This window comes from Sminthopsis crassicaudata, chromosome 5, assembly GCF_048593235.1.
Source record: "Sminthopsis crassicaudata isolate SCR6 chromosome 5, ASM4859323v1, whole genome shotgun sequence".
NCBI classification, from domain to species: domain Eukaryota; kingdom Metazoa; phylum Chordata; class Mammalia; order Dasyuromorphia; family Dasyuridae; genus Sminthopsis; species Sminthopsis crassicaudata.
In genome coordinates, this window is record NC_133621.1 from 5,690,620 (window position 1) to 5,717,286 (window position 26,667).

The 26,667-nt window shown below is 36.8% G+C and overlaps 1 protein-coding gene across 3 annotated transcripts in view; it reads right to left on the reverse strand.

The window, feature by feature from the left end:
• Positions 1-26,667, reverse strand: part of DGKB (diacylglycerol kinase beta) — a 675,591-nt gene that overhangs the window by 504,069 nt on the left and 144,855 nt on the right. The gene's annotated exons all lie outside the window — the stretch shown is intronic.

Below are 26,667 nucleotides of genomic sequence, written 5' to 3' on the forward strand. Positions count from 1 at the left end.
GCAGGGTTCATGGAAAAATAGTCCTTCCCAACTTTCCTTCCCTTTTTCTTTGCTCAGTTATTTCAATTACTGCCCATCTTTCCTTTAGATAAGAGGTCCCTTTGGTCCTCTAGCTCAGATACTTTTAGAAATTAGTGTTCTCATCCATTCCCTTCTTTGAGGCAAATTTCAGCCTCTGGTTGAAATGTGTAATGTCCAGGTTAGCTCTCTGGAGGACCTCAGGATCAGCCCGAGTCCTTGGTCTTAGTGGAGGAGTATAGGAGGCAGGAGAGCTACCATGTGGCTTCTCAAAGATGGAGTCTGGAGTCTGGCTTCTTCTCTTGCATCTATGGCTGAGAGGTGTGGCTGAGAGAGAGATCTCAATTGTCCCAGCCCTTAAGTACATCAGTAGGATTACATCACTATACCACAGAGAGCAACCATTACATCACCATACTAAGTATATGCTTAACTATAAGTACCTTGCTGACCTAGATTTAAGTACACCTTTTCAGAGTTCCAGCCCTTTATAGAAATGTGCTTCTAATTTGTCTGAAGTGACATCTATCTTCTTCTCATAAGTGGGATATCCCAATGCACTGGGGGAAGGTCTTTCCTCACTTTCTCTGACAGAAGGTTCCTGCCTTGAAGTCAGCTCAGAATGGTCTATTAGCCCATCAAGATCCAAAAGAAGCTCTAGATGGATGGCCGGTAACATGTGGTGAGGGGAATTGTGTTCTTGACCTTGAATACTCTATTCTGTGGCTCCATGGTCAAGGTCTGAAAGCCAAGATGCCCAGTAGGAGAGGCTGGGAGGAGAGACCTTCCACCATACAGTGGAGGCCTGTACAGGGGTTCTGCATCCCAAGACTTACATCCCCAGCCCAATTGCAGTGACCATCACCAACAGCTGGAACAGCTTACTACCAGCAGGAGGGTCCAGACTGAGGGTGCAGGAGTCAGCTGAGGAAATTTAGTCCAGGCCCAATGGTTGGAATACATGAATGAATGCATGCAAACATTTTTATCCATGCATAAATAAATGCATGGATGAACAAAAACATACATGGACCAAAGTGTGGAGGTATACGCAAATTCAAGGAAGTGCATTGTAAAAGGCTGAAACTCTTGAATCAATGCACTAAGGTGGGACAATTGAGCACTTAAGGCTAATTATGCATTAGACAATCCTCTATAAGAATATGCTTGGAACAATACTGTATGAGGATGTATTCTGATGGAAGTGGAAATCTTCAACATAAAGAAGATCCAACTCACTTCCAGTTGATCAATGATGGACAGAGGTAGCTGCACCCAGAGAAGAAACACTGGGAAGTGAATGTAAATTGTTAGCACTAATATCTGTCTGCCCAGGTTGCATGTACCTTCGGATTCTAATGTTTATTGTGCAACAAGAAAATGATATTCACACACATGTATTGTATCTAGACTATATTGTAACACATGTAAAATGTATGGGATTGCCTGTCATCGGGGGGAGGGAATAGAGGGAGGTGGGGTAATTTGGAAAAATGAATACAAGGGATAATATTATAAAAAATATATATATAATAAAAAATTAAAAAAAAATAAAATAACTATAGACAAAATTAAAAAAAAAAAAAAAAAAAAAAAAAAAAAAAAAAAAAGAATATGCTTGGAAAATGTCCCTTCCCACTATTTTGTGCTGGTTCAGTCTTTTGGTGTATACAGAGACTTGTAAGAGGGACTGGGGGTGGAGTAAGACTGGCCAGAGTCACTTCCAGGCGGAGAGGAGGAGGTGAAGTTGTGGAGATCCTGCCCATCCATTCCCTTCACTTCTACTGCTAAAGACCAAGAATAAAGACCAAGGACTTTTGCTTATCCTGACTCTGACTGATTCTAAGATATCCAGGGTGCTAACACGGTCATCACAGTGCATGCAGATCTGTGTACATAGATAGATACACTGGATGTCCCTAAAGTCATGGTAGCATTTTATTATCACATCCCAGTTTCTTATTCTCATCACTTTATGCGATTCAATTAGGGCAAGGCATTTAATAACGTTCCCACTGAGGAGGAAGGGAGTGAGGAGAGAAAGATGACTTTTAAAAAACTGATTATAAAAGTCCTGGAATCATATTATCTTTGTCATCCACATAAATTTAGTGATCCTTGCCATTTCTTGCTACATCTCTCTATAGGACTTGAAAGTCATATTCAGTTCTATGGGGATGTTATGATAATGGATTTAAGACAAGGCAGAATCTTAACAGGCATAAGGTTTACCTTGAAGGTGCTACTTTATTTAAAAGCTATAAACATTTGCAAGAAACAGCACACTTGGCTGGAAACCAGAAGGTGCATTTTAAAAACCCTTTGGGGCACAAAAAAAAGAAACTCATTGTTGATTAGATAATTCTTGACCATTAAAATGCTACCATATTTAAACCATGTTCATCAATTATCACAAAGTCTTTGTATTTGTATAGTCTCTTCAATTATAATATTAATTATTTGAAGGAAAGTGTTATATATATGTATATATATATATATATATATTGTCTTTCCAATTATAATATGAAATACATGAAAGAAAACACTGTCTCTCCCTCTTCTCATCATCTATCTTCCCATTAATCAGCATAGGGCCATGCACATAACAATGGTTAATACATTTTAATTTATTCATTGTCATAAACCCCCAAACTCTTAGAAGCTTCCTCAAATATCTTTCAGACTACCTCTCCTAAAGTCTGAATCTCTTACCTTTAGCTTCCTACTTTTTTCCAGTATAAACATTGCTAATAAACAATATTTAGTTTTGTCATTTTTCTATTTTATTTTATTTCTGGTATTTTGATGTTTCATTCCCAATCTCTTTTTGCTACACAGCATGAAACTGTAAGGCCTCTTCAGAGTGAGAAACAGAAGCAAGGATCCACATGAACAAAATATATGGTTCTAGGATAAGAAATATAACATGGTGAAGGCCATAATGGTCTTGGAGTCAAGGAAACTACAATGATCAGATCATGCTTTGATCATTGGCCAGCTATCAGAGAACAGAGCAAGTCACCTCACCCTTTTAAGATACAATTTATTCATCTATCAAATAAATAGGAATATACACTGAGAGTATAAAAATATATTTCCCTCGGAGTTGCTGAATTATGCACTGCTACATAAATGTTGACTCTTATGATTTATTCTCTCTCTTATTAGAGGCAGGATAGTATGAGAAAAGAGAACAGAAATATGTAGCACTTGATAAATCTAAAGTCTCTCGGTCTGTGAAGCATTTAAACTCTTTTCCAAATAATCTAAAAGGGCTGACTCACTTATTTCAGTGCTCATCTGTGGAGGGCTTTAGTGTTTCTTGGTGAAGAAGAAATAGATTTTTGGAATAATGCTACATTTGATCTTCTTCAAGAAGGCATAATAATGGATTGGAATGACATATACAGAAAGGCAGTATGTTGCAGAGTTATCCAAAGAATATTCCTTTTTAAGGGGAATTTATAAATAGGCTTCTCACTAATATTCTGGAAAGAAATGAAAAGTAGAACATACCTGTACAAATGAAAGGAATTAGAGATTGACAGAGGAGGTGACCTATTCTTTTCTCGGTAAGTTCTGGGAATACTTCCTGGCCCAGCATTCTTATAGTAACTCAGATTCAAAGTACTCTCCTCAACCAGGAGATTCAACAAGAGAAGAATGGTTTCTATAATTATAGAATATTACTTTTCCCCCTAGAGAACTGGTCCCCCAGAATGCAATAGCCCCAAAAGATTATTAATCAAGAAGCAGATCCTTCATCATGATCATCCTCATCCCCCCAATCCAAATCTCAATACTTATGTCTTTCCTAGATCTCTTTTTTGCTCAGATCACAAAGAAAGAGATGGCCCTCTTTTTGGCCCAAGATTTTCTCTCCTTTGATGCCCTTGAGCCAATCTCAGGGAGCTTTCTTCAGGAACTAATTCCATCATCTTGGCTTTTCTCTCCTACAATCCTCTCCCCTCTCCTTGGTTTCCTAATTTCCTTAAGAGACAATCTTCTGGAGGAATAGGGGGTCATTTCCCTCCTATTTTTTTTGGCATGCCCATCTCCTAGACCAATGCCTTGGAGTTATTTCTCACTCACTCAAACACTTCAATCAAATTAAATTGAGGCAGTAAGTCTTCTAAAGCAGAGCTTAATTTTTTTCCCACTCATAATTCCTTTTCACCTGAGAAATTTGTATGTGAGCCCACGTATATAGGCATGTAAATAGCTAAAAAGATATAAATCAAATATTTACTGATAAATCATAATATAAGAATTCCCATATTCAGTTACAAGACGCCATTTGAAGTTGTAAATAACACTTTATGAGACTGGGTTCTACCAGCAGAACATTGTACACAATAACAATATTATGTGGTGATCAACTGTAATGGACTTGGCTCTTCCCACAATGCAGTGATCCAAAACAATTCCAATAAACTTGCAATGGAAAATGTCATCCACATCCAGAGAGAGACCTATGGAGTCTGAATTTGGATTGAAGCATACTATTTTCACTTTTTTTTTCTTTTGTTTTGTTTTCCCTTTTGGTCTGATTTTTCAGGGCAAATATGGAATATGTTTTAAAAGATTGTACATATTTAACCTACAACATATTATTTGCTATATTGGGGAGAGGGGAGGTAAGGAAGGAAGGAAGGGAGAAAAAATGGAACATAAAATTTTACAAAAAGGAGTGCTAAAAATCTTTACCTGTTTTTGGTAAAATGAAATACTATTGGAGAGGAAATAGGAGGAAGAAGAGGAGGAGGAGAGGGTTTCTAGGAAAGAGAACATTAAATTTGAAACCAAAAGACTTGAGTTTAGCTCCCAACTTTGCCATGAGTGACCCTGCAGCAAGGGATAATTTCTCTGGGTCTCAATTTCCTCATCTGCAGAATGAATGTTGGACTAGGTGAGGACTCATTTTCCATCTATCAAAAGACATATAATCTGAGGATCACTGAATAATTTTATTTGGAAAATTGTTGAAACTAAACTATGGGGTATCCTGGTGATTTTTCAGAGGTGATTTTTCTGATCTACATGTTGCTAACTATAAGGAAGGACTCCTTTGTGCCCTTCATCTTATCATTTTATTTCCCTGAAGATATGTAGACCATCCCCATTTGTCCTTCCACATGTGCTGTGAAGAGCTAGGGATCAACTTTCTACCAAGAGTGGAGGCAGTGAACCCCCTTCCCTCAAAAGGAGAAGTCTGAAGCCATCTTTTCTCCCACAAAAAGTTCTTGTGTATCAAAATGATTTGTATTCCTTGTCAAAACCAAACAAACCATTCAAAAACAAGCAGGCAAGAGCTTAAAAGTGAATTATTAAAATTGTCTTTTCAACTTTGTATACATCACACTTTTTCTGACTTTTTAAAATTTTATTTTTTAATTAAGAAATTTGTATTCCCCAATTACATATAGAAAACTTTTTGTTGTTATTATATATGCACATTAGTTTTTAAAAACATTTCTTTATAAATAACGTTGGGAGAGAAAAATCAGAACAAAAGGGGAAAACCATGAGAGAATAAAAGAAACAAGAATAAGAAAAAAAGTGAACACAGGATATGTTGATTTGCATTCAGTCTCCATAGTTCTCTCTCTGTATTTGGATGATATTCTCCATCCAAGGTTTATTGGGATTGCCTTGGATCACTGAACTGCTGAGAAGAAGCAAGTCTGTCATCGTTGATCATTATACAATCTTGCTGTTGCTTTGTACAATATTTTCTGGGTTCTGATTGTTTTGCTCAGTATTAATTCATGCTAATCTTTCCAGGGCTTTATAAAATCAGCCTGTTCATCATTTTTATAGAACAATAATATTCCCTAACTTTCATATACCATAACTGATTCATCCATTCCCCAATTGATGAACATCTACTCATTTTCCAGTTCCTTGCCACTACAAAAAGAACTGCTACAAAACATTTTTGCACTTGTGAATCCTTTTCCCTTTATTAAAATTTTTTGGGATACAGACCTAATAATGGCACTACTAGATCAAAGGGTATTTAGTTTTATAGCTCTATGCATAGTTCCAAATTGCTTTCCAAAATGATTGGATGATTCACAACTCCACCAACAATGCATGAGTGTCCCAGTTTTCCCATATTCCCTCCAACATGTATCATTATCTTTTCCTGTTATTTTAGCCAATCTAATAGGTGTGAGGTGGTAACCCAGAGTTGGTTTAATGTTCATTTGTGATTTAAAGTATGTTTCCCATAAAACTATAGATGGCTTTAATTCATCTGAAAATTGTCCATATCATTTGATCAATTATCAATTGGGACTTTTTAAAAAACTTTACAATGTAATTATGCATACTCTGATTCAAAATTGTATTAAAAACTGGAAGGAATTTAGAGAAAAGAGTACTGGATGAAAGATCAGGAACCTGACTTCTGCTATTTAAGAACAAGGTGACCTTGGGCATATAACTCCCTTTCTCTGGACCTGGATTTTTTCATTTTACATGAGAAGATCAGGAAGAAACACCACAAGTTAAAGTCCACTGTTACATCTCAGAGATCAGTACTTCCTACAGTAGGATTGGCCTTTTAGGTTCTCTTCTGATCTATCAACATTATTTGGGTTTCAGCCCAAAGTCTTCTTTGGGGTCAAATCTCATTAATTAACCTTGTCTCTTGTAGTTACTCCACACTAATACCTATGCCAAGCACAAATTAATTGGGGCTTACCAAACAGGAAACAAGCAATATTATACTTTGATTGAAACATCAGGTGAGCAACAAAATTATAGCCAGCTGCAAATGAGAAGTTCCACCTCCAGAATCCCAGGCTGAGCTTTAATGAATCAGAGCCTAGGTCTGCCCATGTGATATTGTTAGTAAAGTCTTGAAGAGATTAGAATAAAAATGCAGATCTATTGTTGAGGAAAAAAAGCCACTTTAGGACAATTTCTATGCTTATGGAAATGTGCACACCTGGATTTTGAAAGTAATGCAAAGAAAATCCCTCTATGTATCACAACGACAATGCAAATATCTCTCCATTGCCTTTCCCTTCTTAGAAAACTCCAGGTTTATTAACTGAATAACTATCTTTTTTTAAAGAAAGTGATGAAAAGGATATATCCTGTGGAAATGTCTATTCCTGACTTTAGTCTTTCAGCTTCCTCTACTTTCTGCAGCATTTTAATCTATTTTATAAAGTTCCTTTTGAAACTGCTTATCTTCATTTCCATAATGCTATGGATAACCTGGTTTTCCTCCTACCTGCTAGTCCTTCTGGGACCACTAATCTTTTAAATGAGAATTCCTCTTAGCCTCTCTGTATCTTTTATGATCTCTGACTTGGAGATCTCCCGTTTTCTCTTTGCCTTAGCTCTTAACTGTCTTCAGCTAATTTCCCAATGTCTATGTCTAGCCACTTGTAGGTTTTATCACCCCAAGTTTTCTATTTCCCAGTTAACATTTCCACTGCCATGTCCTACTCTTTCTCTGGATTCAGCATCTAAAAGGAAATTCCTCTTTGCCCCAAGTGAACGGTAAAGAATGGATTCAGACTCAAGATCTGGACTGATAAACAAGTAGAACCTGCATCCCATGTGCACCCTTTAGTCAACCTTGTTTATTCATTAAGTTTCTGGCCATACCACAAAGCTCACTCACTTTGACACATTCTGTTCTTTTTGCTATGTGCATCATCTTGAGCCCCACTAACTAAGGTTTATTTCTGGCTGTGTATAAAACCTTCCTCAGTCACACAACCTGAAATGACCTTCTCTCCTGTCTCCCATCATGGAATTCCTAGAACAATTACAGTTTGTGTAAATCCCATAGGGATTGATCATGTCTGGTCTTAACAGTAGAAGCCAAGACTTCAAAGTGATTTTGACAACGTCTGTTGCTGAGAAAGGACCAGCATCCAAGCCTGTCTTTTCTGCATTAACATGGCTTAGAGGTGATAACAAGATCTTAAATGAATGAATGGAGAAAAAAAAAGAAAAAAAAAGCAGCACTTCTTCTGTGGTAAACATCATGCTAAGGGATAGAAATTTAAAGATTCCTGATAAGTAACTTAGATCCCATGGGCCAAAGACTATGTCACGGGGGAAAGCATCCAGGCAAGAGGATTTTAATCCGGAAAGTCATAGGAATGATTGCTGTGATGGCAAAATGAGAGGATAAAGAATCTGCAAAGGTTTTGTGTTATAGCTGCAATCATGAACTGACCACCAAATGCTGAGACTTGTCAAGAGTCTGGCCATGGGCAAAGTTTGTTTGAGCCCCAATAACTCTTGAAAACAAACTGCTCAGTTAGCAAAAAGCTATAAAAAGCACTTGTGGAGGTGGTCTCCCCAGGCAGCAAATCTCTGTAAGGTTTACAAACGGTATCTCCTTTGACCTTCTAACAGTAAAGAAAGAGACTAGGCTTAAAGCCCATATGTGCTCAGTCCATATGGTTAATAAGTGCTATGTTAGTGTCCCCAAAAGATAGAAGTGGGAAGGTGATGGGTCAGAGCCAAGGTCTACTTAAAACTGCATATATAGCTGAGGAATATGGAGCAATAAAACCTCTTATCTCTTGTTTCTTATATGTCCTCTGCAAAAATTCCTTCCTGTCTGACTGATCTTCCTTAAAAAAATCCTGTTTCTTTACCTAGTCGAAAAGACATCCTGGTTCCTTCTTAACTCTCTTTTGCAATTTACAACCTTGCAGACTGTTAGCCTGCTAAGTCCCAAACTTTCAGTATAAAGTTCTTCCCAAACTATTTCTAATTTTGTAGACTTCCTCTAGAGACCAGCCCTTCAGCTATGACCTAAAAATAAAGTCCTTTGTGACTTTTAGAGATTCTCTTTAAATTCTTTCCAACTCTGATCCATGATTCTCACATACTTCATTTGGATCTGGATCCCGAGCTTTGTTTCTCTCCATCTAGCACAAAACCAATCCATTCTCAATGGACTTGAAATATTGAAGCGTTGCTGTTTACATCCTTCAGTTATATACAACTCTTTGTAACCCCATTAAGGATTTCCCTGGCAAAGATACTTGAGTAGTTTGCCACTTTATTCTCCAATTCATTTTATAAATGAGGAAATTGAGGCAAACAAAGCTAAATGATATGCCCAGGGTAATATAAGTAAGAAAAGTCTGAGGACAGAGTTGAACTAAGTGAGTCTTCCTGCCTCCGGGTCCAACACTCTATCCACTGAGCCATGTGCTTTATTGTTTTCTCTGATTCAATTTTCTCTGAGATGACCATTTCTCAAGCCCTATTAATGCCAGGCACTATGCTAAGATCATTATAAGTATCTGATTTGATCCTCACAACAATATTGGGAAATAGAGCAAACCCATTTCATAATTGGACTGAGGCAGAGATGAATTGGATTACCCATGGTCATATACCTAGTAAGTATTGGAGGGCAGATTTGAACTCTGATCTTCCTGACTCCAGATCAAGTCTGGTTACCTTTAGAGGCTTAATAAAAGCTTGTTCTCTCCTTCCCCCCTCAATTGGCTAAAGGCCATGGTCTTGGCAATGGCCTAATGATGAATGACTGATTCCATTAATTTCCAGTGTTTTTCCCGGGGGACCTAGGAACACTCCTCATCAAATGCAGCTTCTTCATAATAATGGCCAGAAGCAAACTGGCTGGCAGGCACGATCTCAAGTGTGCAGAGACGGCCTAACCATAGCCAGCTGAGATGCACCAGTCCTGAATCCACTCATTTTCACTCCCCTCCAATTTTTCATAACCTTCATGACAACACAGCAGGTAAACAGGATACAGATTAATGCATTAAGTAGAGCAGCAGTTGTCTTGAAGGACTGAAGGACTGGAAGTGATCATTCTGCAGTATGTATTTTTGTCTGAGCAGTTACACAATCAGAACTGCTTTTCTTTTAATCATTTTGTAAATGCTGCTACCCTCGGGATTACCAAGGTGGGACTCGGGGACTTGGGACCAAAGAAAGTTCCCTTCCCTCCAGGTCTCCAATATTGGGGCAGCTCAGCTAGGAAATCTTCACTTACATGGAGGGAAAGAAAATCTGCATTTCTGTATCTTCTGCCCATTGTTCTGCCTACTTGGGCCAAGGAAATTGAGTCTGACACTTTTCCAATGAATGTTATTGCGGTTCTTGTGTCTCTGTGAATGTCTGGCTCTCTCTCTGTCTGTCTGTCTCTCTCCCTCTTTGTCTGTCTCTCTCCTTTTCTTTCTGTCTGTCTCCCTCCCTCTCTGTCTCTCCCTTTCTATCTCCCTCTCCCTTTTCCCCTTTCCCCTCTGTCTTTGTCTTTCTTTCCTCACTCTGTGCAGGAAATGTAGGATGTTTAATCTAGAGAATAGAAGTTCTGAGTGATACTTAGGCCCTCAGATATTGTATTTGTGTGTGTTTCCTAATCCCCTTCCATCTTTTCCTTCCATTTCAAATAAGCAAATGACATCAGAGGATCCTTACAAGGTTCATTCTTCCCATCATCTCTTGGTCACTTTCTTCTCAATGTCTTATCTGATATGGGGCATATCTGTCCAAAGTTGCCTCCATCTGAAGGGGAACTAAAGTTTGATTTCAGAGATGGCTCATACATTATCAGTCATTTTTTTTAACCATGTAATAGTTTAAATCAATTCTACTGAGCCATCAAGAAGAAAATCAGAATGCTTTAATTTGAAATAGAACTTCACTTATAATTGAATATCAATAAATCATACATATTAATATTTGCCTATTGTTTCTGATTTTTAATTTAAATTTTATTGTGAAACCAAATGTTTGAACAAAAGACATCACATTCTTGTCCCAGAATTGATTTTCAGCCCTTTCTGTTTTAGGTATCAATAACTGTTTTTCATTCTTATTTTGCGCTCCAAATTAGAAGAGATTTTGGTTGGCAGCATTCATGGCTTCCATCCTTTCATCACATTACTCTTTGGCAAGGATGCTTAAATGTTAACTGATTCTTTAGAATGTCCAAATGGGTCAGCAATTTCCCATAATGTCCAGAAAAGCTCATGAAACCATGGGTTTAATTGAGAGGTATCATAACCAGGTCCAAGATGGCAACAACTCTACTGGGCTCTGCCTGCTTGGACCCTACTAAAGACTTTGTTCACTTCTAACTGCCTCCATGTAAACTATTGTCAGAGCGAACAGAGTAAGAAGGCTGGCCAGGATGAGGCAAAAAAGTCAGAGAGAGTCACCACCATCATTATTGGTATCATCTTTGCTACCATTTCAGGAACAAGTAAAGATTTGTCAAGCACTCCCACTACATTATCTCCTTAAGGTCTCCCAATAGCCCCTGGGAGGTGAATGCTAGCAGTATCCCGATTTAACACATGAGAAAACTGAGGCAATCAAAGGCTGAGTGTCACTCAGTAAGGTCTTTGGCCATATTTGCACTCGGGTCTTCCTGATGTCAGTGGGGAGGATTAGGGTTAGGGAGAACTCACATATACATTGTAGTGCCCTCACTGATCCAGTATTTATTAGTAGAAAGGATGATGGGAGCTGAACAGATTGTGGAGATCCTTAAAAGGCAGGCAGAAGAATTCGATTTGACGGATTTGAAATAGCACAATATTGAAGGTTTTCATGTCTTAACTCAACACAGCTGATTCCAAAGTCTTTATCCTCAATCCTGGCCTTTCTCCTAAGATTTGTACTCACACTTCCAACTCCTACAGGGCATCTGCTTTAGAAGTTCTCATTGGCAACTTGAAGTCATCATGGATGAAGGCACATTTCTTTTCTTCCTTTCAAACCTCTTCCCTCTGAATCCACTCTTTTTTTTTCTGTAGCATCACTACACTTACAGACACATTCAATCAGTAACCAAGTCTTATAGAATTATTCTCCCCCATTTTTCTCTGCCTTCCCCCTCTCTCCCTCCTTTCCTTCCTCTTCCCTCTTCCTCTCTCTCTTATCTCTGTCTCTGTGTGTCTTTGTATGTCTCCCTCTTTCTGTACATCTTTCTATATCTCTGTGTTTCTTTGTCTTTGTCCTTCTGTCTCTCAGTCTCTCTGTCTCTGTCAGTCTCTTTCTCTCTCTGACTCCATTATGTGGGACTAACCCTACCATGGCCCCATGCCCATGTGCCAGAAATGGTAGCATAGCCCCCTCACCTTTGTCTCCTTCTGCTCCAAAATCTCTGTCAGGCCACTGCCAAATCCACACAAGCCTAAACTGCATCACCATCAAACAGGAGAAGAATGGGAAGTGAACAAAGTCCCTCACATTCTAAAAGTAGAATGAGAAAACATGATGCCATTTCATGTGTGTGTTATAAAATCAGCTGCACTCAGAATTTAAAGAGCTTCCTTTAGAACCAAGTGGGTTCTTGTCCCAGTCTCTCCAGAGGCTCCCAAAAGGTAAGATACTCAGCAAGCATTTACAAAGGAGGTTCCTGAATCTGGCACTTGGCCATGGCAGCTAGATCTACCTTGCTTTTACCATTCTCTGGCCCCCAAACCTTTGGGTGCCCTTCACTTTCAGATGCCCACAATCACAGAAGGCTACAACCTCAGCAACTCTCTAATTTTAGTCATTCCCAAAGAAGAATGTTTTCTCCAACATCTCCAGAGAGTGGTTGTTATCCTTGTCTTGAAAACCTCCAGGAAGGGGGTCGCAGAGTTCCCTAAGAGGGAACCTTGAGCTCCTGCCCTGCTTGGAATTGGAGAAAGTCTGCTCTTTATCTCCAGTCTCAATGGCTCTCTTTGAAGCTTTTAGTCACTGCCAAGTTCAGCCCTTTAGAGACAAATGGAACAAATGGAATCCCTCCTGCACATGACACTCTCCCAAAGATCAGAAATTCAGCCCCACTCCTTTCAAAAAGTCTTCTCCAATCTAAAGAGACAAAGATAGGGGAGGAGAAGGAAGAAGAGAAGGGGAAGGAGGAGAAGGAGAAGGAAAAGAAGGAAAGGTGAGGAGAAGATGGTGGAGACTCAGTGGATAGAATGTCAGCCCTGGAATCAGGAAGACTTGAGTTCAAGTCCAACCTTACACACTAGTTATGAGACCCTGAGCAATTACCTGACCTTCTGATTGCCTCAGTTTCCTCCTTTGTACAATGAAGAGGATAATAACGTCTAACCCCCAGGGCTGTTGTGAGGATCAAATGGAATCATATGATCAAATATTTAGCACAGTGCCTAGCATATAGGAAGAGTTATATAAATGTTAACTATTGTTCACTTGATTCACTTTAACCCTAAAAACAACAAATACTGAAGTGGCAAAGCTGAATGTTTCAATATCCAATTTTTTTTCCTTAACTCAGTATGAATTCTTCAGCCATTGAATCCCCTTTATCTAGAACAGTAAGCTGGCTCTTCCCGCCCCTCTATGGGGATGTTTTATTTTCCCTCTCTTCCTCTCCACAGTCTAGATTTATATGCTATAATTAAATGACAGTATATCTGGAAAATGCTTAGCCTGGCACATAGTAGGTGCTATGTCAGTGTTTCCTCCTCTTCCCTCTTCTGCCCAGTGGAATTCTTGCTTTCTAAGAAAGCTCATTTCAGGTGCTAGATCTTATGCAAGCCCTCTTCTGATGTCTATCCAGGTGCACAAACTTCCTACCTCTTAAAATTTATTTGGCCAGGCACATAGTAGGTGCTATGTCAGTGTTTCCTCTTCTTCCCTCTTCTGCCCAGTGGAATTCCTGCTTTCTAGGAAAGCTCATTTCAGGTGCTAGATCTTATGCAAGCCCTCTTCTGATGTCTATCCAGGTGCACAAACTTCTACCTCTTAAAATTAAGTTGGCCATATGTTCTATATCTTCCCCCTGCAGAGTGTGAGCTTCTAGAGTGCAGGGACAGGTTTCTTCTTGGATTTGCATCTCCATTGCTTGACACAGTAGAAACTATTGAGAAACATATGTATATTGAATGAAATAGAATCCATGACTCTCAGCCTAGTCCTTTATTATGCTTTATTTACGATTTTTTATACAATGCCGAACCATTCCATCATGTTACAACATTATTAATTCATTTTTATAAAATACTTTTCCATTAGAACTCCATGAAAAATAATTATTTAAAAAATCCCCTGTGTTCTGCCAAACAAACAAATGTCACCCCGAAGCCTACATTAAAGAGTCTCGACTCTCCTCTGGAAGCAAACTCCACATTTCTCTCCTTTCCCATAAAATACCTATTTTTGTATCAGAACAATCTGTGTTCTCTTTTATTGGTCAGCTTCCCTCGGCATGAGGTCACCAGGACTTCCACCAATAAATCCTCAGATTAGATTGCTGCTTTATGGGGTGGTGTGTGTTCTTTTGATTTCCTTCCCGGCAATCATTGACAGCCTGCCATTTGGGGACTCCTTGGACCTTGGACTGACTCTCAGGGGGCGCAGCTTTCAACTCGATATTTTCATAACTGTGTTTTATGCTTAGTTACCCTTTAATACAATGGAAATGCCAAGTGTAATGAAATAGTTTCTAAATATATCTTCAGTAATTTGGTTTATAGGAAATGAACAGTGAGATTGTGTTGCAGGCAGAAATCTCTGGTGTGATTCATAGTCACTCAACTGTGCAAAACCACTGCCCCAGTCGGCCCAGGCTTGCATTCTCCTAAGGAGGGTTAAACCACATCTTGGGTTTTAAAGGAAGGTCAGATTTTCCAGACTTCTGCTTGGGATAATTTATCTGATTCTGAACAGAATTTCTTTCCTCAAAATAGTTGTTGATACGGCCAAAAGGAGGATAAAACTTTGAGCAAGCAAAAGCGCTACTATGCCTGTATCCCAAAGAGATCAAAAACAAAAAAACAAATTAAAAAAAAAAGGAAAAAGGATCTATATGTACATAAATATTTATAGCAGCTTTTTTAGTGGTAGCAAAGAATTAGAAATTGAGAGGATGCCCATCAATGGGTGAGTGCTGAATAAGTTGTTGTATATGATTATGATGGAATACTATTGTGCTTTAAGAAATGATGAGCATTATGCTCTCAGAAAACAAAACAAAACATGGAGAGGCTTTTAGGAATTGTGCAAACTGAAATAAGTAGAACCAGAAGAATATTGTGCACAACAAGAGCAATATTGTATAATGGTCTATCATAAATAACGTAGCTATTCTCAGCAATACAATGATCCAAGGCAATTCTGTAAGATTTATGATGAAAAGTGCTATCCATCTCCAGAGAAAGAACTGGTAGAGCCTAAATGCAGAAGAAAGACACATTTTCTTTATTTTTGTTTGTGTTTTCTTTCATAGAATGACTTACATGGAAATGTTTTGTGCATCTATACATGTATAACCTATGTCAATTTGCTTGCCTTTTCAACGTGGGAATAGGGAAGGAAGAGAATTTGGAACTCAAAATTTGAAAGAAAAAGAATGTTAAAATTGTTTTTACATGAAGTTGGAAAATATAAAATATTTAATAAGACTAAAAATGAAATCTTAAAAATAACCAGTTATTTCAAAGGCCTTATTAAGTCTTTGAGGGGTCCCTTCTCCTTAAGATAAATCTGGGCTTTGACAATAATGGGTTTTTATCTTTCCCTTTTCCAACACTAAGCTTTTAGGTTTAAAAGTATTTCTATTGTTCAAGAGTCTGAGCTGTCCCTTCCCCCCCAACCTACTGTCAACTGTGATTTGCCTCCCTCAGAACAAGGACTTGAGCCCTTATTTTAGGGAATTTGGACAATCATAGCAGCCTCATTGTGTTTTGAGAAAAGACGAGAAGAATAAGCTTTAGGACTTCAGAATAACTTATTTCTGAAAAACTTGGGATAGAGTTACAGAGAGAGAGATGAGAGAGAGAGATGAGAGAGAGAGAGAGAGAGAGAGAGAGAGAGAGAGAGAGAGAGAGAGAGAGAGAGAGAGAGAGAGAGAGAGAGGGAGAGAGGGAGAGAGACAGACAGAGAAACAAAGACAGAGAGAGAGAGACAGAGAGACACACAGAGAGAAACAGAGACAGAGAGAGAGAGAGAGAGAGAGAGAGAGAGAGAGAGAGAGAGAGAGAGAGAGAGAGAGAGAGAATGTTTATTTTCTTAGTGATGAAATTTAGGGGAAGGCCTTTCTCATAAGAGTGGCAGCTTTCCTAATTAATTATAGTATCAGAGCTTGATGAGGCGACTTTGTGATTAAACCTGCCATCAATATTTAGGAACACATTTGATCATTTTGATGCAGCTAAGTAGCACAGTAGGCAAAATGCCAGGCCTGGAGTTAGGAAGATTCATCTTTGTAAGTTCAAATCTGGCCTCAGATTCTTCCTAGTTGTCATTTAACCCTGCTTGCCTCAGTTTCTTTATCTGTAAAATGAACTGAAAAAGGAAATGGCAAACTTCTCTAGTATCTCTGCCAAGAAAACCCCAAATGGAGTCATGGAGAGTCACACAGGACTGAAACAACTCAAAATGTCCCAATGTCAATTCATTTTTTTTTCTATATTCATAACCCTTTTGAAAATGGCAGAAGGGAAGAAACACTGCACTTTGTATCAGAAGGAGATTTGTTGGTCTTGAGCATTTAATGCTTTTTTGTCTCAATATCTCAAAGGTAAAATGAGAAAGTTGGAAGAGACTTTTAAGGTGTCTTATGCTGGAAGAGCCTTTTTCCCAAGTCTTGTTGAGTACAGGGTCTATATATAGCATGCAGCAACACTGGATGGGGGCACTGACTATAGGAGAACACAAGCTTACAGAGGGAATTTAAGACTTGCATGTCACATATATATCAGAGCCTCTGCTTTTTCCAGGGCTCCTTCGGAAATCATGCTATAATTTTTCTCAGCTGTCACTCAGATCTCAGTCCTGTAGCTTGCTCCCTAAGTGACTTTATGCAAGTCATTTAATCACTTTCAGTCTATTTTCTAATGTATAAAATGAAGGAATTGACCCAGATTTTTTGCACTATATATTTCATCTCTCTCATAGATCTAATCTGCTGACACTGATCAGAGTTCTTTCTGGTTCTATGCCTAGATTTTCAGACAGATGGGGACCTGGTATAAGTCCAAATTGAAATCTAACTCCCGAAGAGGTCCCAGAAAAAAATAATAGCTAGCAATAACAATAATTAGCATCTAGATAGTACTTTAAGGTTTATAAAGTACTTTAGATGTGTTATTTCATTTGTGCCATATAAATAATCCTGGAAGGTAGGTGCTTTAATAATTTTCATTTTACATATGAAGAAACTGAGGCTCAGAGAAATTAAGTGACTTGTCCAGCATCACAAAAGTAGATAGTGTCTGAATCAGGATTTGAACTCAGATCCTTCTGACTCCAAATTCATCATTCCATCAACAGAGCAAAACAGAGACCAGATATATTGAAAAGAGTCAGTAACACTAGCATCCTGACCTTTCATCTTTGAGCTTGGGTCTTTTTTTTTTTTTGGCCCATCCATGCCTGGAACACTCTCCTGCTCTGATACAGAGCTCCCTGGCTTTCTTTAAGTGCCAAACAAAATCTCCCTACCTCTTTTTTTCTTTACTAAAAGGCTTCCCCAAATCCTCTTAATTCCAGGGTTTTCTCTTTATTATTATATAAAGATCTCTTTGTACATATTTGTTTGCATGTTGTCTCCTCCATTTGTCTCGAGGACAAGAACTGTCATTTGCCTCGTTTTGTATCCCCAAGTCTTAGTGCAGTGACTGGCATGTAGTAGGGAATTTTTGTTCTTGTTCTTTAGTCATTTTTCATTTTTCAGTTGCATTCAATTCTTTATGTCTCCACTTGGGATTTTCTTGGCAAAGGTACTAGAGCAGTTTACCATTTCCTTCAGCTCATTGTTCAGAGGAGGAAACTGAGGCAAAATGGTAAAGGGAATTTCCCAGCATCACATATTTAGTAAGTGACTAAAGAAAACTTTGGGCCATACAAATAAAGTCAGATCTAAACAATTGGAAAAATATTAAATGCTCTTGGATAAGTTGAGTGAACATAATCAAGATGACAGTATTACCTAAACTAATTTATTTATTTAGTTTTATCCCAATCAAACTCCCAAGAAACTATTTTAATAACCTAGAAAAAATAACAAAATTCATCTGGAAGAACAAAAGGTCAAGAATTTCAAGGGAACTAATGAAAAAAAAAATCAAAGATGGCCTATCTGTACCTGATCTAAAATTATATTATACAGCGGTGGCCATCAAAACTATTTGGTACCAACTAAGAAATAAACTAATTGATCAGTGGAATAGGTTAGGTTCACAAGACAAAATAGTCAATAACTATAGCAATCTACTGTTTGACAAACCCAGAGACCCCAACTTTGGGGACAAGAATTCATTATTTAACAAAAACTGCTAGGAAAATTGGAAACTAGCATGGCAGAAACTAAGCAATGACCCACACTTAACACCATACACTAAGGTAAGGTCAAAATGGATTCATGATCTAGGCATAAAAAATGATATTGTAAATAAATTAGAAGGACATAGGACAGTTTATCTCTCAGACCTGTGGAGGAGGAAAGAATTTGTGACCAAAGAAGAAGTAGAGATCATTATTGATCACAAAATAGATAATTTTGATTATGTTAAGTTAAAAAGGTTTTGTACAAACAAAACTAATCCAGACAAGATTATAAGGGGAGCAATAAACTGGGAAAACATTTTTACATTCAAAGGTTCTGATAAAGGCCTCATTTCCAAAATATATAAATAACTGACTCTAATTTATAAGAAATCAAGCCATTCTCCAATTGACAAATGGTCAAAGGATACAAACAAACAATTTTCAGATGAAGAAATTGAAACTATTTCTAGTCATATGAAAAGATGCTCCAAATCACTATTGATCAGAGAAATGCAAATTAAGACCAGTCTGAGATACCGCTATACACCTGTCAGATTGGCTAAAATGACAGGAAATGATAATGATGAATGTTGGAGGGGATGTGGGAAAACTGGGATACTGATACATTGTTGGTGGAACTCTGGAAAACAATTTGGAACTATATTCAATAAGTTATCAAATTGTGTATACCCTTTGATCTAGCAGTGTTACTACTGGCCTTATATCCCAAAGAGATCTTAAAGAATGGAAAAGGACCCACAAGTGTAAAAATGTTTGTGGCAGCCCTTTTTGTAGTGGTTAGAAACTGGAAAGTGAGTGGATGCCAATCAGTTGGAGAATAACTGAGTAAATTGTGGTATATGAATGTTATGGAATATTATTGTTCTGTAAGAAATGATCAGCAGGATGATTTCAGAGAGGCCTGGAGAGACTTACATGAACTGATGATGAGTGAAATGAGCAGAACCCAGGAGATCATTATACATGGCAACAACAAGACTATATGATGATACAATCTGATGGACGTAGCTCTCTTCAACAATGAGATGATTCAAACCAGTACTGATTGTTCAGTAATGAAAAGAGCCATCTACACCAGAGAGAAGACTACGGGAACTGAGTGTGGACCACAATATAGCATTTTCACTCTTTCTGTTATTGTTTGCTTGCATTTTTGTTTTCCTTCTCAGGTTTTTTTTTTCTTTCTAGATCTGATTTTTCTTGTGCAGCAAGATAACTGTATAGATATGTATACATATATTGGATTTAACATGTAATTTAACATATTTAACATGCATTGGACTACCTGCCATCTAGGAGAAGGGGTTGAGAGGAAGAAGGGAAAACATTGGAACAGAAGGTTTTGTAAGAGTCAATGTTGAAAAAAAATTTCCCTGCATATGTTTTGTAAATAAAAAGATATAATAAATTTTAAAAAGAAAAAAAGAAAAAAAAAAAAGGAAAATTTGAATCCAGGTCTTTTTGATTCCAGGCCCTGCATTCAATGTACTGCACCATCTAGTTACCCCAAGTATCAGCTTAATAAATATTTATTTATTTATTAAAGGCAATGCTATAAAGATTGGTTTATATTTAGGTGGAAATGATGATGAACTGTATTAGCATTTGCAAGGGACAACAAAGAGAAAAGATTTACTCCCAAAAAATGGAATCTAGAGGTACCAGGAAGGCAAAGGTCTGTGATGACTGGGAAAGATTTGAAGGGAAAGAATAGGGCTAATTGCAAGCAAATAAATTGAAGTAGTTGACATCTTCCCAAGTCATTGATACCAGAGAGATAAAGTGACTGCTACTCCCAATGGCCTAGATATGAAGAGCATTATATTCTTGATCTAGAGTCAGCAAAGTATTTGGTGGGGTGGTTGGGGAAGAAGGCAGGAAAACAATATGGGACTATGAGAGAAGAACAAGGGGAAAATTGAGATGTTTGGTCTCTTCCTTGCAAAATCAGAGAATCTCACAGCTAAAAGGGGACTTATCGACACTCAGTGCCAATTAAAAAAAAGTCTCCAGGGCCAATTTCACCCAGTGTCCACCGGAAGATCTCCAGCGGTAAGGAAACTAATGCCTTTCAAAGCTGCTCATGCCATATTTTTAATTTTTAAAACATTATTTCACTATTGAAGGGAATACATGTTCAGCAGTTACTGAACATTTGTTAAACACCAACTGTGTGTGAAGCAAAATACTAGAACACCTGCCCATTTGGCAGTCTGCCATCTGACAGTTGGTGTGCACAGGTGGACCATAATTTACTGCTCCCCACATTCTGTGATTCTTGTCGTCTCATTGTCACTGGAAGGTATATCTGCCAGTGACTCATTGTCACCTGTAGGTCATTCATTTTTTCCCCTTTTAAGACAATCTTTTATGAAAATTATGAATAAACACAGAAAGGATGAAGTGTCATGAAAAGATTGGCCTTTGAAATAGTGGAAGGGCTTCATGGAAATGAATCATGAATTGATTTACCAATGAACCAACATATTTACTTAGCCAGCTTCTTAAATGAGTGATCTGTGCTGATCACAACTTATAGTGATGAGTAAATTACTTGGAACAAGAACTACGTTTGATATGATTTCATTTTGTCACAATAATGGACGTTTGTGCTACTAAAGTAAAAATACAGATTCAGGACTTCTGAGTTTGACTGGATGTAACTATCTGTAGATGTAAGATGGTTTCCCTACTTTTACTTAGTTCTCTGGCACAGAGTAAAAAAAATGTGGCATAAACAAATCATTCTAAATGGTTACAAAGCTTTTTAATGCTGAATATCACTATAGGCATAATATATATATATATATATATATTACACACACACACACACACACACACACACACACACACACACACATATATATATATATATATATATGTACATACAAAAATCTCAAAGCTGTAACTTAAAAAAAAAGTACCCTTCAATTACTGTAAGAAAAATTGTAGCACCTGTTAGTATATGGAACCCAAATGCTGAAAAGATCATTCAAATCTACAATCAGCTGCTAACTATCAATAAGAAGAATAAAAATGCTTGAATTGTGCAACTTAGTGCAAAGACTGGAGTACTGACATTTACAAAAAGTTTACATGCCATATATAATTTTTTAAAAATTGAGAAATTTGTCTGATATGCTTCAGCAACTTAGAAAGTTACTGAACATATGTGGATTACAGTTTAAGGAAAAATTGGAAAAAGAAATGTACTTTTCATTGAAAGTATACTTTCAAAAGTTATGTAGATTTTCCTAATGATAAAATAAAGAATATCGTCAAAGTTTTATAAACTCAGTAACAAATGATGTAAAACAAGAAATTGGCCAGAAACAAATGTTATAGGTTAAAATGTTTGTAAAAATGTCGACATTTGTAAAGTCTATTTTGTAAATCAATATATGCATTTTATTTCATCCCAAGTCAACCCTTATGACAATCTGAATCTTAGGCACTAATGTGTCCATTGGAATGAGGCATGGACTTAGTGCTACTACAGACTGGTATTCAGTATTCGAAGATTGTATCTCATCTAAGAGTCTATATCAGAATCTTAAAACTACAGTGACAAATTTATTTGTTTTCTTTTCTTTGTGAGACAAAAGCATTGAAATGCAATATGGGGAAAAAAGGTGATAAATATTTCTTTTTGTAATGTGATATGATTAGGTCATACAGATTTTTTAAAAATAGATTTTATTGAAATCTGTGTTTATATCATCTAGAATTCCTTCATTAACTCTTTTTCTCACTTCTCAGAGTTTTACCCTTAGAAAACACTTTTTAAAAAGAAAAATTAAAAGAGAAAGAAATCAGTAAAACTGATCAATACATTAAAAAAAAAAGCTGATATTGCATGCAGCATCCCCACCCTATTGGGCACTGACTTCTGTAAAGCAGCTGGGAAGGAAGTATTTCTAAATTCATTTCCTTGGTTGCAAGTCCATTATAATATGAATCCACAATATTCAGTTTTGATTATTTGTGATTGCTGTTCTTTTCATTTACATTGTTGCAATTTTTGATAATATGATTTTTCTGACAGTTTACTTCACATTTCATCTGTTCTTATAAATCTCTTTCTTGGTATTCTTCATATAGATTCTTTTTATGGTTGTTTTGCTTTTTGTATACTGAAGTTATATGTTCTTGTATTTCATATTAGACTTTGGTATCTTTAATTCATATTGTTCTTCTGAGAATTGTATTATCATTAAATTTTCTCTAAATATCTTCTCTTTGAAATCAGTGGATGTTGCTTGTAGAGAGTATATGTTCTTTCCAAATTACGGCCTCTCTTCTCTCTGGGTGATGTGTAAAAAATTGATGTTTATATTCCTCAACCAATGTATGTCCTCCTCCTACTCCCAGCTTTCTCTGGGAAATTTAATCCCAGATTATATAATATATAATAGTATGCTTTATAGCCATTGCTTCTAAATTACCTTATTGTATATTCATTCACCATTTCTCTGACTTTTCAGACCACCATTTCCTTTCCAGGATATCATACATCAGTTGCTTCTCAGAAAACACACTTGTTGAGGTCAGGGCCTATTGCATTTTTATTATCAGATTCTAGCCCCATGACTGACAAATAATAGATTATGATCAGATAAAGGAAGACAGATATCGACATAACATGATAGGTGTTTAATAAATGTGTTTGTAGTTTGTAATGAACCTCAGAAAGTGTTACCTTATAATTGCACATCAGATAATGGCAGCGAATATCACATTGAAATTTATCTAAAACTAGGCAGTGATGCAGAACAAACTGAGTCCCAAAGCTAATCTGGATAGACAGAGGATGAGGAAAAAAGAAGAAAGTCATTAGCATGTTTTAAGACAGTACTATTCAATTATGATTAATAGTAAGAGCTGACCCATGCTGTCTAGTCAAAGAAGAACTAGATAAGGAATGCTTGTGTGTATGAATGTGTGCATGTGGATGTGTACATGTGTGTGTGTTTGTGCATGTATGTGTGTACATATATGTACTGTGTGCATGCATGCATTGGAAAACAGTATGTGCTTCAGTTTCAAGGACATTAAGGGAGCTATTCTCAAGTTCTCTGAAGGTGAAGATGTCATAAAGAAAGTGAGTAGAGAATGTTAGTTTTGAGTCAGGAAGAACTAGGTTCAAATCCTGCCTTAGACACTCACTAGCTATGTGATTCTGAACAAGTGACAACCTTTCTTGACCTTAGTTGCCTTATTTGTGAAATGGGGATATTGTTAACAGTTATTCTGCAGGATCTGAAGAAAAAACACATGCAAAGCACTTTGAAATCTTTAAAGTATTTTAAATACTAGCTTTTATTATTAGACTTTGTTACCAACAAAAGTATCTAAGGTAATAATAGATTTTACCAGCTCATAGACCTACTTTTCAATATATACAAATGCTTCAAAACCAATCCACAGTGAGACACATAGAGATGAACTCTTTGATAAAGGCAAAAAAAAGAAAAAGAATGAAACAGGGAGAGTTTCTTCAATGATCATTGAAAGTGGATTGCATTATTCAAGGCACACACAAAAATTACTGAAAAGCACACAGAATATAAGTTCACAGTAGGCCAATTTTTTATTGATTGTTCATATTCTTTAAACAAGTCAAACAAACTCCTGTTTAATTAATGTTTAATTAAGCAGAGTGCAATGCAATCTCAAAGGCTCCCAGAGAGCCAGATGCTTCTTTTGCAGATATAGCCATTTATGACTTTACAAAACTACACTCATTTCCTTCTAGGTTTAAACAAATTGTTCAATGATGTTATGATAATGAATGACAAACAAAACAGGGAGACCTATTTTGTCAAGGTGTTTGCCTTTACAAAGATATTCTAGCATGGAGGAAGCCCATTGCATTGTCCAAATAGAAAAGGGATTCCCTGCAGAGGATAAGTTTCTTTTGATTCATTTTTTTAAAGATGGCAATGTACTTATTTCGTCAAACAATAAAAGAAGACCCAAGAATATGAATAATGGCTTGTGTCCAACCCATGGTATGCAATGGATGAGAAATCCAGATTTGTTCATTGAGTTGATGCAATAGTCAGTAGTCAGTAAACATTTATTAAATTCCTGTTATGTGTCAGAGTGCAAAGTGCTAAGGACACATACACACACACACACACACACACACACACACACACACACACACACAAAGAAAGATAGTCATCGACTACAAGAAACTTACTCTCTAATGGAGAAAGGCATTATATGGAATTAAAAAAAAAAAAAAAAAGGTGTAGCACCAAAGAGTATCTGGCATGGAGATATGGTGCTCAAAGCATTAAACCCAAGCAGAGTAGCTGATGGGAAATGAGGGTAAAGGAAATGATACTTTCTATAGACAATGAACTTGAGATGGAAGTGACTAGATGTAGGGAAGAAAGTAGGATGCCTTTAGGGGAAATATGTTTTACTTTTGATTACCATAAGCATCTCATTGAAATAAAAGGATATATCTTTTGACTAAAATGTCATTTTATTTTCAAAATTCAAATTGCTTTTTTAGTTAAAACTTTTTATATTTAAAACATATGCATGGATAATTTTTCAACATTAACCCTTGCAAAACTTGTGTTCCAAATTCCCCTCTTTCCTCATTCCCTTCCCTAAATGGCAAGTAATCCAATATATGTTAAATGTGGTAGAAATATATGTTAAATTCAATATATAAATTCAACATATTTATACAATAATCTGGCTTCACAAGAAAAATCAAATCAAAATGGAAAAGAAAATGAGAAAGAAAATAAAATGCAAGCAAACAACAAGAGTGAAAATGGTATGTTGTGAACCACACTCAGCTCCCACAGTCTTCCCTCTGGGTGTAGATGACTCTCCTCCCCACAAGATCATCAGAATTGGTCTGAATCATCTCATTGTTGAAGAGAGTCACATCCATCAGAACTGGTCATCCTTTAATCTTGCTATTGCCAAAAAACAATGATCTGGCTCTGCTCATTTCATTTTTCATTTAGCATCAGTTCCTGTAAGTTTCTCCAGTTCTCTCTGAAATCATCCTGCTGATAATTTCTTACAGTACAATAATATTCAATAACATTCAAATACTATAATGTATTCAGCCACTCTCCAACTGATGGGCACCTACTCAATTTGTAATTTCTTATCACTATGAAAAGGGCTACCACAAACATTTTTGCACATGTGGGGCCCCAAAGATATTGATATAAGCCCAATAGAAACACTGCTGGGTCAAGGGTATGAATAGTTTGATGACTCTTTGGGCATAAATCCAAATTGCTCTCCAGAATGGTTGGATCCATTCACAGTTTTTCCACCAATGTATTAATGTCCCAGTTTTCCCAAATCCCCTCCAACATTCATCATTATCTTTTCCTGTCATCTTAGTAAATCTGACAAGTGTCTAATGATACCTCAATTTGCATTTCTTTGATTAATAGTGGTTTAGAGAATCATTTCATATGACTAGAAATTATTTCAATTTCTTCATTTGAAAATTGTCTATTTATATCCTTTGGCCATTTATATTTTTATTAATTTTATAATTATACATTTTTGACAATATATATGCATGAGTAATTTTTTTATAACATTATCCCTTGTATTCATTTTTCCAGAGTTTCCCCTCCCTCCCTCTACTCCCTCCCCTAGATGACAGGCAATCCCATACATTTTATATGTGTTACAGTATAATCTAGATATAATATATGTGTGTAAATCCAATTTTCTTGTTGCATGTTAAGTATTGGATTCCGAAGGTATAACTAACCTGGGTAGATAGACAGTAGTGCTAATATATTACATTCAATTCCCAGTGTTCCTTCTCTGGGTGTAGTTGTTTCTGTCCATCATTGATCAGCTGGAAGTGAGTTGGATCTTCTTTATGTTGAAGATAACCACTTCCATCAGAATACATCTTTTGACAATTTATCAATTGGAGAATGACTTGAATTCTTATAAATTTGAGTCAATTCTCTCTATATTTTAGAAACGAGGCCTTTACCAGAACCTTTAAATATAAAAATGTTTTCCCAGTTTGTTACTTCTCTTCTAACCTTGTCTGCATTAGTTTTGTTTGAACAATTTTTTTTAACTTAATATAATCAAAATTATCTATTTGATGTTTAATTATGAGCTCCAATTCTTTGGTCACAGATTCCTTCCTCTTCCATAGACCTGAAAGGCAAATAATCCTATGTTCTTCTAATTTGTTTATAATATCATTCTTTATGTCTAGATCATGAAGCCATTTTGACCTTATCTTGGTATATGGTATTAGGTATGGGTAAGTGCCTTAGTTTCTGCCATACTAGTTTCTAATTTTTCCAGCAGTTTGTGTCAAATAGTGAGTTCTTATCCCAAAAGCTAGGGATT